The sequence below is a fragment of the Pelodiscus sinensis genome, chromosome 18, assembly GCF_049634645.1.
Source record: "Pelodiscus sinensis isolate JC-2024 chromosome 18, ASM4963464v1, whole genome shotgun sequence".
In the NCBI taxonomy this organism is placed as follows: domain Eukaryota; kingdom Metazoa; phylum Chordata; order Testudines; family Trionychidae; genus Pelodiscus; species Pelodiscus sinensis.
Genome location: NC_134728.1, coordinates 12,015,421 through 12,029,134, shown reverse-complemented (window position 1 = coordinate 12,029,134; position 13,714 = coordinate 12,015,421). Strand labels below are relative to the sequence as shown.

The 13,714-nt window shown below is 46.6% G+C and overlaps 1 protein-coding gene across 4 annotated transcripts in view; it reads left to right on the top strand.

The window, feature by feature from the left end:
* The window catches only part of EDN3 (endothelin 3), a 148,569-nt gene that overhangs the window by 42,303 nt on the left and 92,552 nt on the right, over positions 1–13,714 (top strand). The window contains exon 1 of one of the 4 annotated variants that reach the window (XM_075901116.1): positions 4,589–10,875. The exons of the other annotated variants lie outside the window; for them this stretch is intronic. The gene's annotated coding sequence lies outside the window, so the exon portion shown is untranslated. Of the gene's footprint in view, positions 1–4,588; positions 10,876–13,714 lie in introns of those variants that run through there. 4 annotated transcript variants of the gene reach the window in all.

Sequence of the window (13,714 nt, the reverse complement as noted above, 5' to 3'; positions counted from 1 at the left end):
GGCACAGCAGCTCTGGCTCGGGAACCCGAGCATAAGTTTGGGGGGGAGAGGGATTGGGTTACAGCAGGGAGGGGAAGTGTCTGGCTCTAGGGAAGGGAAGGGGGAGAGGAAGGGGAATTGGGCTGCACATGGCGTCCGGGCCAGCTCATGCTCAAAGCCGGCCACTAAGCGCACGTGCCCCAGCACCTGGAGGGAGACGCGTGGTTGTAGCGGCAGCAGCGGCTCCAGGGCCCGAGAATTAGGTTAGAGCGGGGGGAGAGGGATTGGGTTGAGGGTGTGTGCCTGGCTTTGGGGAAGGGAAGGAGAGGGGGATTGGGTTGGGGGGGTGAGTCTGGCTTTGGGGAAGAGGAGGGAACTGGGTTAGAGCAGGCTGCTCTTCCCCTCCCATAACCAGCTGGCGTGCTTTCTGAAATGCCGGGTCTGTTACACCACTGGGGTCTTTTCCCCCTGCTGCCTGCCTGCACAGGAGGTGAGGGGGGAGGGAGTAGGAATCCTGGGACTGCATGCCAGCTCCAACTTCTCAGGAAGCACGCGGCTGTTGTGAGGAGCAGAGGAAGAGCATGTGCTTACTGAGAAGTTGGAGCTGGCATGCAGTTCTGGGACTCCGACATACACACACCCTGTGCAGGCAGGCAGCAGGGGGGAAGGAAATCCCTGGCAGAACAACAGACCGGGCATTTTAGGAAGCACACCAGCTGTTTAGGGGAGGAGAAGAGCAGCCCACGCACTTCCTGAGACCTGGGATCCCCAGGTATTGGCCCCAGCTGTCTTTGTCCCTTCCCCCGACCAGACCCTCCCCCCAAGAGTACCCTGCTCCAGTATCCTGTCTACTGCCCCCAACAGCACAGTTGGGGCCACATTAGTGAGGCTTGGGGGATTTTGGAGTGGTTGTTTTTTTACATCTCACTTGTGTGGCATCGACTGACTTTTCTGTGGGTCAGTGACCCCGACTCAAAACAGATTTCCTGCTCCTCTCATAAATAAAGACATTGATGAAACATTTTGTGTTTAACATAATATTATATTTAAAAATAAAGCTTGGCCAACAAGCCCCCAGCTGGGTCCAAGCCCCCATCTGGCCGCAGCATCGTAACACTCCTGCATTCCCCAGACCCCAAACCTGAGCCTATCATACACTGGAATCCCCTGTCCTGAGCCTCTCACATCCCCAAACTCCTGCACCCCCACATCTCCAAACATGGGAGTACAGGTGAAGGAGTTTGGAGCACAGGTGGTATTCTCTTCGATCCTTCCTGTCGAAGGTAGGGGCCCAGGCAGAGACAGGTGCATCCTGGAGGTGAATGCCTGGCTGCGAAGATGGTGTCGCCAGGAGGGCTTTGGCTTCATTGACCATGGGATGCTATTCCAGGAAGGACTGCTAACCAGGGATGGTGTTCACATTTCGAGGAGGGGGAAGACGCTATTTGGACACAGAATGGCTAACTTAGTGAGGAGGGCTTTAAACTAGGTTCGACGGAGACAGATGAGCAAAGCTCACAGGTAAATGGAGAACATGGGGACCTGGGAGATGGGTCGGAAATGGGAGGGAGCGTGGGCTACAATGGCAGAGAGAAAGGAGGGTCAGGGCAAAACTGGGAGGCAAGGTCAAATCAGGATCTTAGATGCCTATATACAAATGCGAGAAGTATGGGAAATAAGCAGGAAGAACTGGAAGTGCTAATAAATAAGTACAATTATGACATTGTTGGCATCACAGAAACTTGATGAGATAATACACGATTGGAATGTTTGTATAGAAGGGTACAGTTTGCTCAGGAAGGATAGACAGTGAAAAAGGGAGGAGGTGTTGCCTTATACATTAAAAATGAACACACTTGGAGTGAGGTGGAGATGGACATAGGAGACAAAAGTGTTGAGAGTCTCTGGGTTAGGCTAAAAGGGATTAAAAACAAAGGTGATGTCATGCTAGGAGTCTACTACAGGCCACCTACTCAGGTGGAAGAAGCGGGTGAGGCTTTTTTTAAACAACTGACAAAATCATCCAAAGCCCAAGATTTGGTGGTGATTGGGGACTTCAACTATCCAGATATATGTTGGGAAAATAACACTGTGGGACACAGACTACCAAATAAGTTCTTGGACTGCACTGGAGGCAACTTTTTATTTCAGAAAGTTGAAAAAGCTACCAGGGGGGAAGCTGTACTAGATTTGATCCTAACAAATAGGGAGGAACTGGTTGAGAATTTGAAAGTGGAAGGCAGCTTGGGTGAAAGTGATCATGAAATCATAGAGTTCACAATTCTAAGGAAGGGTAGAAAGGAGAACAGCAAAATAGAGACAATGGATTTCGGGAAGGCGGATTTTGGTAAGCTCAGAGAGCTGAGAGGTAAGATCCTATGGGAATCAAGATTGAGAAGAAAAACAACTGAGGAGTGTTGGCAGTTTTTCAAAGGGACATTGTTAAGGGCCCAAAAGCAAGCTATTCCAATGTGTCGGAAAGATAGAAAATATAGCAAAAGACCACCTTGGCTTAATCATGAGATCTTGCATGATCTAAAAATAAAAAAGGAGTCATATAAAAAATGGAAATTAGGACAAATTACAAAGGATGAATATAGGCAAACAGCACAGGAATGCAGGGCAAGATTAGAAAGGCAAAGGCCAGAATGAGCTCATTGATGTGGTATACTTAGACTTTAGTAAGGCGTTTGATATGGTCTCACATGATATTCTTATCAATAAACTAGGTAAATACAACTTAGATGGGGCTACTATAAGGTAGGTGTATAAATGGCTGGATACTCATACTCAGAGAGTAGTTATTAATGGTTCACAATCCTGCTGGAAAGGCATAACAAGTGGGGTTCCGCAGGGGTCTGTTTTGGGACTGGCTCTGTTCAATTTCTTCATAAACGATTTAGATTTGGTATAGAAAGTACGCTTATTAAGTTTGCAGATGATAACAAGCTGGAAGGCGTTGCGACTAATCTGGAGGATAGGATCATAATTAAAACTGACCTGGACAAATTGGAGAAATGGTCTGAGATAAATAGGATGAAGTTGAATAAAGACAAATGCAAAGTGCTCCACTTAGGAAGGAACAATCAGTTTCATACATACAGAATGGGAAGCGACTGTCTGAGGAGTACGGCAGAAAGGTATCTAGGGGTTATAGTGGACCACAACTCGAATATGAGTCAGCAGTGTGATGTGATGCTGTTGCAAAGAAAGCAAACATGATTCCGGGATGCATTAACGGGTGTGTTGTGAGCAAGACACGAGAAGTCATTCTTCCGCTCTACTCTGCGCTGGTTAGGCCTCAATTGGAGTACTGTGTTCAGTTCTGGGCACTGCATTTCAAGAAAGATGTGGAGAAATTGGAGAGGGTCCAGAGAAGAGCAACGAGAATGATTAAAGGTCTAGAGAACATGACCTATGAGGGAAGGCTGAAAGAACTGGGTTTGTTTAGTTTAGAAAAGAGAATATTGAGGGGGGGGGGGGGGGGGACACATGATAGCAGTTTTCAGATATCTAAAAGGATGTCATAAGGAGGAGGGAGATAACTTGTTCATCTTGGCCTCTGGGGATAGAACAAGAAGCAATGGGCTTAAACTACAGCAAGGGAGGTTTAGGTTGGACATTAGGAAAAAGTTCCTAACTGTCAGGGTAGTCAAATACTGGAATAAATTGCCCAGAGAGGTTGTGGAATCTCCCTGGCTATGTCTACACTCGCGGCTTCTTGCGCAAGTACAGCCGTTCTTGTGCAAGAATCTGCAGAGGGTCCACACTGCCCGCCCGCTCTTGTGCAAGGAAATTTACAGTATGGCGTGGTAAGAGAGGGCTTCTTACACAAGAGCTATGCTCTTTTTTATCAGGTGTAAGCCCTCTTGCACAGGAACTCTTGCACAAGAGGGCAGTGTGGATGCTTGGCAGGGATTTCTTGCACAAGAAAGCCCTATGGCTAAAATGGCCATCAGAGCTTTCTTACGCAAGAGAGCGTCCACACTGCCATGTGAGCTCTTGCGCAAAAGCACAGCTCGCACATGGCAGTGTGGATGTTTTCTTGCACAAGACATTGCACAAGAAGCCTTACGCAAGATGTTCTTGTGCAAGAAGCCTCCAGTGTAGACATAGCCCATCTGTGGAGATATTTAAGAGTAGGTTAGATAAATGTTTATCAGGGATAGTCTAGACAGTATTTGGTCCTGCCTTGAGGGCGGGGGGCTGGACTCGATGACCTCTCGAGGTCCCTTCCAGTCCTAGTATTCTATTATCTCCAGTCTTCTGCCACAGCACTCCTGCACCATCCACACACTGCAAATCTGCGTCCTGAGCCCATCATACTCCCAGCCTCCCTTCCCTGAGCCCCTCATGGACCCCAGCCCAAACTCCTGCACCTTCACAGCCACAAGCCTGTAGCTTGCTCAGCTCCCCAACACTCTCCAGCCTGAAGCCCCCTCCCTAAGCCAGCATCCTCTTCTCTACTTCCTCCTGCACCCAAATTCCCTCCCAGAGCTTGCACCTCTCACCCCTTCCCAGTGCTTTTTTTGTGAGCCACAATAGCAGTGGAGACATCGTGAAGAGCCGGGGCAAAGTTGTTGATGCTGGGGAGGGGGGAAAGGGGGGAAGCAGCTGCACCTATTTTCCCCCAGTGTGGTGTATTGTTTGTGTTTTTTGCTCAACAACTTTGTCCCGGCTCTTCACATTGTCTCCACTGCTTTTGTGGCTCTTCGTCTGGAACAGGTTGGCCACCCCTGTGTTAGTGACTTTCTTTCATGAGCCCTAAACCTTGCAGTTTTGAATAGAAGTAAGTGTGATTCTATTACTAGAGTGTGCAGTGGTTCATTGTAGCAAGGTAAGATGCTAGCTGTATTTAAGGCCCCACATTTTCAAAAATTACCTTGATTTTGGAGAGCTTAGCTTTTAACACCTCGGGCTCAGTCCCAAAATTCCTGAACACCCATGGTTCCCACTGGCAGCACTTAGCAGCTTTCACTCATACTCATTTCACCACCTTTCAAGATGGTGTCCCTAGGACAGGAGCGGGCAAAATCTGGCCCACCATGATGCACTGCCCAGTGGGACCCTCAGGCAGGCTTCGTGCCTGCCATGGCCCTTCAAAGTGACCAGCAGTTGGAGCCATGTGCAATTTTTCCCCAGAGTTGTGGGGGCTTTTGTGTGATTCCCCCACCCCAGCACAATTATCACAGCTCCCAATGGCTGGTTTCCAGCCAATGGGAGCTGAGTGCGGGCAGTGCACATAGCCCCCCTCTCCATGGGGTGTGTAGTGCAGAGACACATTATGGACCCAGCATACGGCCACTTTGAGTGATGTGCAGGGCTGTGGCAGGCAGGGAGCCTTCCCAAGAGTTCTGCAGGCCAGGAGCTGCCTACTAAGGTAAGTGCCTCCCTGTGAGAGACTGCACCTGACATTCTACTCCTCCTTTCCCCAACTCCTTGCCCCAGGTCACAATTCCCATCCAGATGCTGCACACCCTCCTACACCTCTCTAGTTCAGAATCCTTTCCTTCACAAACACTCCACTCCCAGATCCTGTACCCCAATCCCCTCCTTCACCCACCACCTCAAATCCTTGGAGTGCCCCTCCAATCAAAAGTTATTGCCCACTCCTGCGCTAGGAGCTGGTTTTCAGAGGCTTTGAGCATGAGTTATTCCAGGTGAAATCAGTGGGGCCAAAAGGGCTCACCCAAAGGGGAGGCCACTTGGGAAAGTCTGACCTTGGCTGATTCAAAGAGAAAAGAATGTTCTCAGATCTAAGTATGATATGTAGGTGATTGCTAAGCAAATGAAAATGTAACAGAAGGAAGGAAAAAAGGAACAGATTCCAACCAAGGGAACTTTAAACCTTTAAATCCCTGGCGTGGAAGCCACTGGAATCGTAGTCAAGCAAAATTTTAAACAGATGATATTGAAAACGATGTTTGCTTTTGCAAGTATAATTTTCAAAAATGATACACTTCTAATCTACTGCAGAGGGGTTTACAGGACAGAGACATCTCACAGGATTAAGAGGCTTATAATCAGGCAATTTAAACAAAGACTATTGAACTGTCCTGTTTACAGTACAATAGTATCTTGATTAACTTTATTTAAAAGAAAGTTTGTCCATAAAATATGGTGACGGTGGTCTGTTGTGTTTTTCTTTGTGTCTCAGTTTCCAAGCATTTCTACATGGCTCTGGAATTCATCAAGAGCACAGTGCCTAAATTCATGTTCTGAGTTCCTCATGCTGAAGGATAGTAGCAGGGCACAGCAGCTCCCACAAGGAGGAAAATGGAACACTGGCTAGGGCTGTGGTCACCAGCTCATTGATCATGATCAACTGGTTGATCACGATGCCTTGACAAGTCGATCGCGAGGCGTTCGGGCACCCCCATCCCCCATTTCCCCCCCACCACCTACCTCTAGTGTAGTGCCGGCTTCCCGTGGGGAGGACGGAAGTCCTGTCTGAAGCCCACGTCACTTCCGGGGGTTCTAGAAGTGCGCGGGCTCCTCCCCTCCCACAGCTCCGTTGCATGCTGGGGGAGGGGGCGGTGGCCCTGGAGAAGGAGTGCAGCGGCTTCCCTGAGCAGCCGGCGCTGCAGGAGCAGGGGTCAGCCCTGGGGTTTGGCATGGGGCAGGCACCCGCAGAGGTTTGGCCATGCTGCAGGTGGGAGGGAAGAAGGGGGTTGACTGTGCTGCGCTGCGGGAGAGGGGGTTTGGCCCCGGGGCAGGTACCCGCGGGGCTTTGGCTGTGCTATAGGAGGCACGTGCTGACTTCCCGAGGAGGGGGGGGGGGAGAGAATCCTGGGAGGAGGCGATAGCAGGGGACTCTCTGCCCCCACTTCCGTCTGTCCCCTCCCCCCTCTCCCCAGCTGCAGAAACCTGTCCCCACTGGCACCCTATCCCCTGCCCTCCCGGCACCCTATCCCCTCTCCTGTCCCCAGCCGCAGAAACCTGTCCCCACTGGCACCCTGTCCCCTGCCCTCCCAGCACCCTATCCCCTCTCCCGTTCCCAGCCGCAGAAACCTGTCCCCACTGGCACCCTATACCCTGCCCTCCCGGCACCCTATCCCCTCTCCTGTCCCCAGCCGCAGAAACCTGTCCCCACTGGCACCCTATCCCCTCTCCCGTTCCCAGCCGCAGAAACCTGTCCCCACTGGCACCCTGTCCAAACAGGTTCCCTGCCCTTCTCAGAAATAAAGACAATGCAGAAACTTTTTGTGTTTGACATAGTATTTTATTTGAAAATGAAGCCTGGCCAACAATCCCCCAATTGGGACCAAGCCCCCATCTGGCCACAGCATCATGACACTCCTGCACTCCCCTTTCCCCCAGACCCTAGATCTCAGCTTATCATACACTGGAACCCCCTGCCCTGAGCCCCTCACATACCCCAACCCAAATTCCTAAACCCTCGCATCCAGAAGTCTGTGGCTTACTGAGTACCCTAAACCTACATCTGACCCCAACACTGCCCGGACTGGAAGGGGTTTTTCTGACATTTGGTCAAGTCTAGACAGGCCAAATGTTGGAAAAACTTCCTACAGATGAATTGGGGCAAAAAAGCAGCAGTGTAAGGGGCTGGGGATAGCAAGTGAAGAAGGAGAGGAGAACAGAGAGGGTGGGGCGGTAGATCTTGGCTTGTTCTGTCATTTAAAAAGTGATCTTGGGTGTAAAAAGGTTGGAGACCACTAGGCTAGGGAATTCACCTGGACTTAGGAGACCAATCTTCCATCCTCTACTCAGCCACAGACTTCCTGTGCAATATTATTCAAGTCAGGGCTAGGTCTTTAAATGAGTTAGGCTACTACGCACTTCTGAAATCCACTCATCTTCAGGTGCCTAAATAAGCTTTAGTCATCTGCTCCCAATTTCCCTTTTCCTCAGCCCGAACAATAGCCTTTTCCCCGCAGGAGTGTTGTAAGAATAACTCCACTAAGAGTAGAGAAGCGCTCACATACTATGGTAACAATGGACTTTTTAAGTGACTGGTTAGTTGGGCTTCAATACAGACCTGCCATATACAAACATCTGATGTTTAATAATGGACAGAATGAGCAAGACACTAAGAGTATGTCTACACTGCAGCATTATTTTGCGTCTAGACACAAAATGCAATTTGAAATAGCATTTTGCTATTTTGAAATAGCGCATCCACACTGATTGGACGCTGAATCGCATTTAAGGCCTGCTGGAACCGGTTCTGGCAGGGCATCAGGTCAGGAATTACCTTGTGTGGCTGTTGCTGAGGCTATTGGAGATTATGGACGCTGGGGGCATCCTCCCCCAAAACCTGAGTAAGGTCTACCCTGATCTCCGCCCTGGACCAGGAAAGTGCCTTCTCCAGGCCCTGGCAGGCTCCTGGGAGCTGGGGGACTGGGCCCGGGCAGTGGTGGAGGGCTGCCTGGCACTGGCTGCCTGGCTCATGCTGGGGCCACTGGGTCAGGGGCAGCGAATACTGGCTCTGGACTGGCAGGCCTGGAGCTGGCACAGACACTGTGGCCAGATTCTATCCCTTTTAGGGCTCCGAGGGGCAGGGAGGAGAGGAGTTTCCTGGTTGGGGTCAGAGTGGCCAGCAGGGCACCCTGGGAAGTGCTGGAGGCCCCCTATTTCAAAATAGCCCCTATTCTACGTCGACACAGCGCTTATTTCGAAATAGGCATTATACCTCATGGAATGAGGTTTACTAAGTTTGAAATAAGCCCTCCGCTATTTCGAATTAATTTCAAAATAGTAGTTGGCTTGTGTAGACGCTAGTACAGTTAGTTCAAAATAACAGCTGTTATTTCGAAATAGCTTTGCTGTGTAAACATACCGTCAGCGTGACCTGGAAGAGATCTGATGACTTCAGTGGAATTATGCTGCTTTACAAGAGTGGAGGATCTGGCATAATAACTTGCAGTTGATCTGAAGTCTTTGCAATTTGCCATTTATCTAGAGTTCTGTGTTCTGCCATTCATTTCCCCCACTGCTGTATGTAGTAACCACATGGAAACAATCACTCTGGCTTTTGAAAATGACAGTACGTGAAATAATATTTTAATGCTGGACTATTTGGGGAAATACAGTTTTATCTTAATGATAGAACCAGAGTATATCATGATTAATGCTGTGTCAGTGGACATTAAATTGTCATGTCATGGCTAACTGCTTCTTTTAAAACTGTGATTTGAGAGTCAGATCTAATTTCAAGTCTATGTGAGTTGGACGAGGCTCAAAGCAATGGTAATTTAATCCTAGTTACTTAAAAGTATGACTTCTCCTTCTATTGTGTTCTGCTAAATGACTCTCATTAAGAAATAATATATGCCTTTTTTTTCACTAGCATTTGGCTTGAATTTGTTAGCTCGTATTAGATTTGGAAACAACAATCCTAGGAGATTTTATTTAACTCCCCTCCTCCCCCATACATAAACAATTGGCTATCCAATTTTAAAATGTCAATCTCAAAATGTTTCTCAAAGAATAAAAACAAAGTAAAACAGCACACAGAAATAATGAGAAAGAAATAATGCAAACAAAAAGGGTGAAAGAAAATAAACTGTTGAGATAAAACCAACATTTAAAAATTAAAATATTTCCACAAGCAAAATAAAGCAAAATATAGCAGCTACAAAATGATGTATTAAAATGGTTTGTTAAAAAAATAGATATCTATAGAGCAATGTTTTTCTTAGCATTTAAAAGTTGTGCAAAACATTGCTGCGGTATAGAGTTGCTAGCCTGGATGAAGTCAGCAGCCCATTGGCTCTCTGAAGTGTTGTAGACCAGTGGTTCTCAAGCTGAGGTAATTGTACCTCTGAGGTACACAGAGGTCTTGAAAAGGTACTTCAATTCATCTGCCTAGTTTCACAACAAGATACATAAAAAGCACTAGCAAAGTGAGCATAAACTAAAAATTTATACAATGGCTTGTTCATACTGCTCTATATGCTATACACTGAAATGTAAGTGAAATCTTTATATTCCAATTGATTTATTTCATAATAACATTTTAAAAATGAAAAATTATGCAATTTTTCAGTAATAGTGTACTGTGGTAATTTGTATTTTTATGTCTGATTTTTATGAGCAAGTGGTTTTAAAGAGAAATGCAAGACAAAGACTTCTGAAAGAGCTACAGTACTGTGTAAAGGCTGAGAACCACTCTTGGGGCATGTCTACACAGCAGTGTTACTTTGGAATGACGTCAGTTATTCTGAAATAACTTAGTGCATGCCTACACAGCAAATAAATTCAAAATAACGGGCTTCTTACTCTGACTTCTGTAAACCTCACTGCATGAGAAGTAAGGGAAGTCGGGGGAAGAGTGTTCTATTTCAAAATAAGTGCCGTGTAGATCTGCCCAACTGATGTAGATAAAGTTGTGTAGCTTGTGGAGGCAGGAAAAGGGAATAAGGGAATTTGTGTGAAGCCATCTTGGTCTTGTTAACAAAAGAGCAAGAGTCAGGCTAAGTCTGTGGCCTGACAACGCGAGATCTGTAATTAGACGCTGCCTTTGCCTCTGGTCTCCATACAGAGATAAGGATAGAATGCTGACTCTGGCAGGGACCTTGAGATAAGGAGCATCTGGGTGGAACTAAATAACTGTTAGCCATTGGTGTTTGTAATGGGAAGGAGACTAATTGTTATTGTTATTATATCTAATAGACAGTATATAAACTGCTTCATAATTGCTTGTATTCGAAGATCTGCCTCAGAGGGGGGGGCTTCCCCCCCGTCCGAACCAGTTTTTCCCTTGCTGCAGCTCGTAATAAAACTGCCTCTGGCTACTTGTTGCTTACAAACTCAGAGTGAGGACAATGTTTTCTTCCACAATTTGGTGCCATGACTCGGATGGCAACGCCTGATTGAAGACAGCGACAGCGGCTGCAGACCATCCCCTTTCACCCCCATGGTGCCAAATGAGAGGTAAGAGACCTTTTGAAATCTCTACTGGGGTGTGGAGGAGGACTGCCTGTAGGGTCGTCTGCTTCTTGTGGGCTCACGCCATCCGAACTTCTTGAATCTGCAACAAGGTCAGACGCAAAACGGTTCCGGGGAGGTTGTTTTGTTATCCCCGAGTAGGCCTAAGTTTATGCAGTGCTGGGAACTGCTGTGGTATTGGTGGTGCCGCCCCGGGTACGGGAAGAAGGTTGTATTGCGTCTGGACATAAGGCACCTAGGTTTATGCAGTGCTGGGTTCTGGGGGGAAACGTGTTGTTTGCCACCCCAAATATGGACGAGGTCCATAATGAGAGATGCATCTAAAAGTGGGAAAATTTCTGTGTGAAAAGCATGCTGAGTGTGAATGTAATGAGTGGAGTGTGAATGCCACTGCCCAGGTCTCTGAAAAGTAAGCTGATTCCAGCCGCACCAGGGCTCTCCCACAAGGGAGTTCTGAACACAAGGAGGGTCAGCCGAACCTCGAGACCGAGCAGATATGTGAGGGAGTGATGACTCCCCTTATTTCATGAGCTGCTGATAAGGTCTGACACTCTAGATCCAGCAGACCCCTTCTTTGGAGTGTGTAGATTTAGTTTCCTATAAGCCACTGAACAGATGGGTAGTGGACAGGATGCTCCCCTGAATGACTAAAATGGATGGGGATCAGTCTAAGCATACCCCCCAGACAGCTGAAAGGCACCCCTGCCTACTACATGTACGTGCATCATGGTCCAAGGACCTGTAAGCATTTGACAGATTGACAGAGAAAGAAATTAAAGCCATGAGGGATGAGATTGAAGCTCAGAAAAGCAAAAATCCGCCCTGCAGTGAGAAATGTAACTTACACGCAAGTGCACAGCCTCTCCCAAGCTTAGGGGGGAATTTGGCCCAACATTACCCCCTCTACGCCCAGCCCTATATGGGCCCTTACCACACATTACTGAAGATAGAGAGGAGGCACAGAAGATAATTGAAAGGTATCAGATCTTCCCTTTGGAAGAATGGGCTCTAGTTACAAATCTGTCCGATCCAAGGCAAAACACTGAGTTTTGGAATAGACTTAACAGCTTGTGGGAAGTATTCCTCCAAATTCTCAAGGAAGGAATGCCTGCTGACCATCAAGCCATATTGGCCCTAGGCATTTTGGTTGGAAACATATACACGGAACACAACGCAGGAGTAGGAAAGGGCTGCCAAGCAACTTTAGGAGATTCTCAAGCCCTTGTTAGCGAATAGATAACTACAGCCTCTCTGGCTGGAATCGCAGGCTACCCAAGGATGTTTCACAACTCACAAGTGGGGGCCGTCCAGAAAAAAAATAAACAGTTAAAACCTTTCCCTCACACACTGTTATAATTAGCTTGAGGGCGTGGGAGGACGTAACCTAAAAGCCACCCTAAAAGCCAACTAGTGGGAATTGAATTTGAAGATGTAATCACTCGAAGCTAAATCTGCCCTAACAAGGAGACACATTCTGCAAAATAAATCTCCTTACAGAGCATGGTCGAGTGATCCACCCCAGAGTCAGCAGCATAGATCAACTGCTGCAGCATGGATGTTATGAAAACTCTATACTGAGAAGTTTAAAATTAGTAATAGCTGACTGCAATAATACACATTTGGATTTACCTATTGAAAAGAATTAGGAGGTGTGGGGGCTAATGGGAAAGCCCATCCTCCTGTGTCATTGAAAAAAAAAAGGTCATTTAGCAGGAATCAGGACAGATCATAAGAAGGAAAAAGCATGTGAAAGGGGAAGGCAAAAGGTTTGGAGCCCTATGGGCATAGTGGAAGGAATAAGGAAAGTAGGAATACAGTCATTGGAAAGTTAAATTAATAGGAATGAGAAACGTTTTCTTTGGAAGGACGAAGCAAGTGATTTGAGGGTATGTGAAGGCGAAAAATGGACTCTGTGGGAGTGTAGAAGGAATTAAGCGATTGTTGTAATATATGAAGGGAAACCTGCTTTAAAAAGTGACTCCTTGTTTCTTGCAGCCTTTTTCAATAATCCAGGCAAAGAAACAATCAAATTTAACTATTTGGCTACAGACACTTTTGTTAAATCTGCAAAAGGAAAATAAGGAATTCTATTGACACTTAACTGGTTAACTGTATAAAAGAATGAAATCTATACATTCAATCCTTAAGGTTAAATTTACTCTTTAAGAAAACAAATCCTTGTTTTAAGAATCCAAGCCCTGAAACTTCACTGTGTCTCTGTTCACGGCTGAGTTGATAACACTTTTGGCTTGCTTTCAAATCCAACATTATATGTGAATACAGGCTGCCTGGCTATTTCAAAGGAATATAAAACACCTGTTCCCTCAAGTAAATTGTCCAAATACAAACAAAATATTTATAAGCGCCCATTTAACAAAATTTAATGTCAATATTATTATTACTATAGTCTTAATAAGTAACACTGTATATGATTCTTTTCAGGAAAAGAAAAGCGTTTGTCTGTGAGTCTGTTTGTTTGTGAGTCCATTTGTTCAAGAACTCCTCCTAAATTGTAAGAGCTAGGATCACCAAGTTTGGTATGCAGCTTTTTCTTACTCAAACTTAAACCAAGGTCAGGGTTTGGTTGTGCCTGGATAATGGGAAGTGCTGGAAATAAGACTGTTTTCCATAACATGGAAAGGGAGGGGCAGAGAGAGGAGGGATGCAATTCTGAGATTGGCCACAATACAAACTCAAAGTAAAAACAAACCCCTTCTTTAAAGTGTGTAAATTCAATTTCCTATAAGCCACTAAATAACTAAAATGGATAGGAATCAGTCTAAGCATACCCCCCAAACTGCCAAAAAGCACCCCTGCATACTAC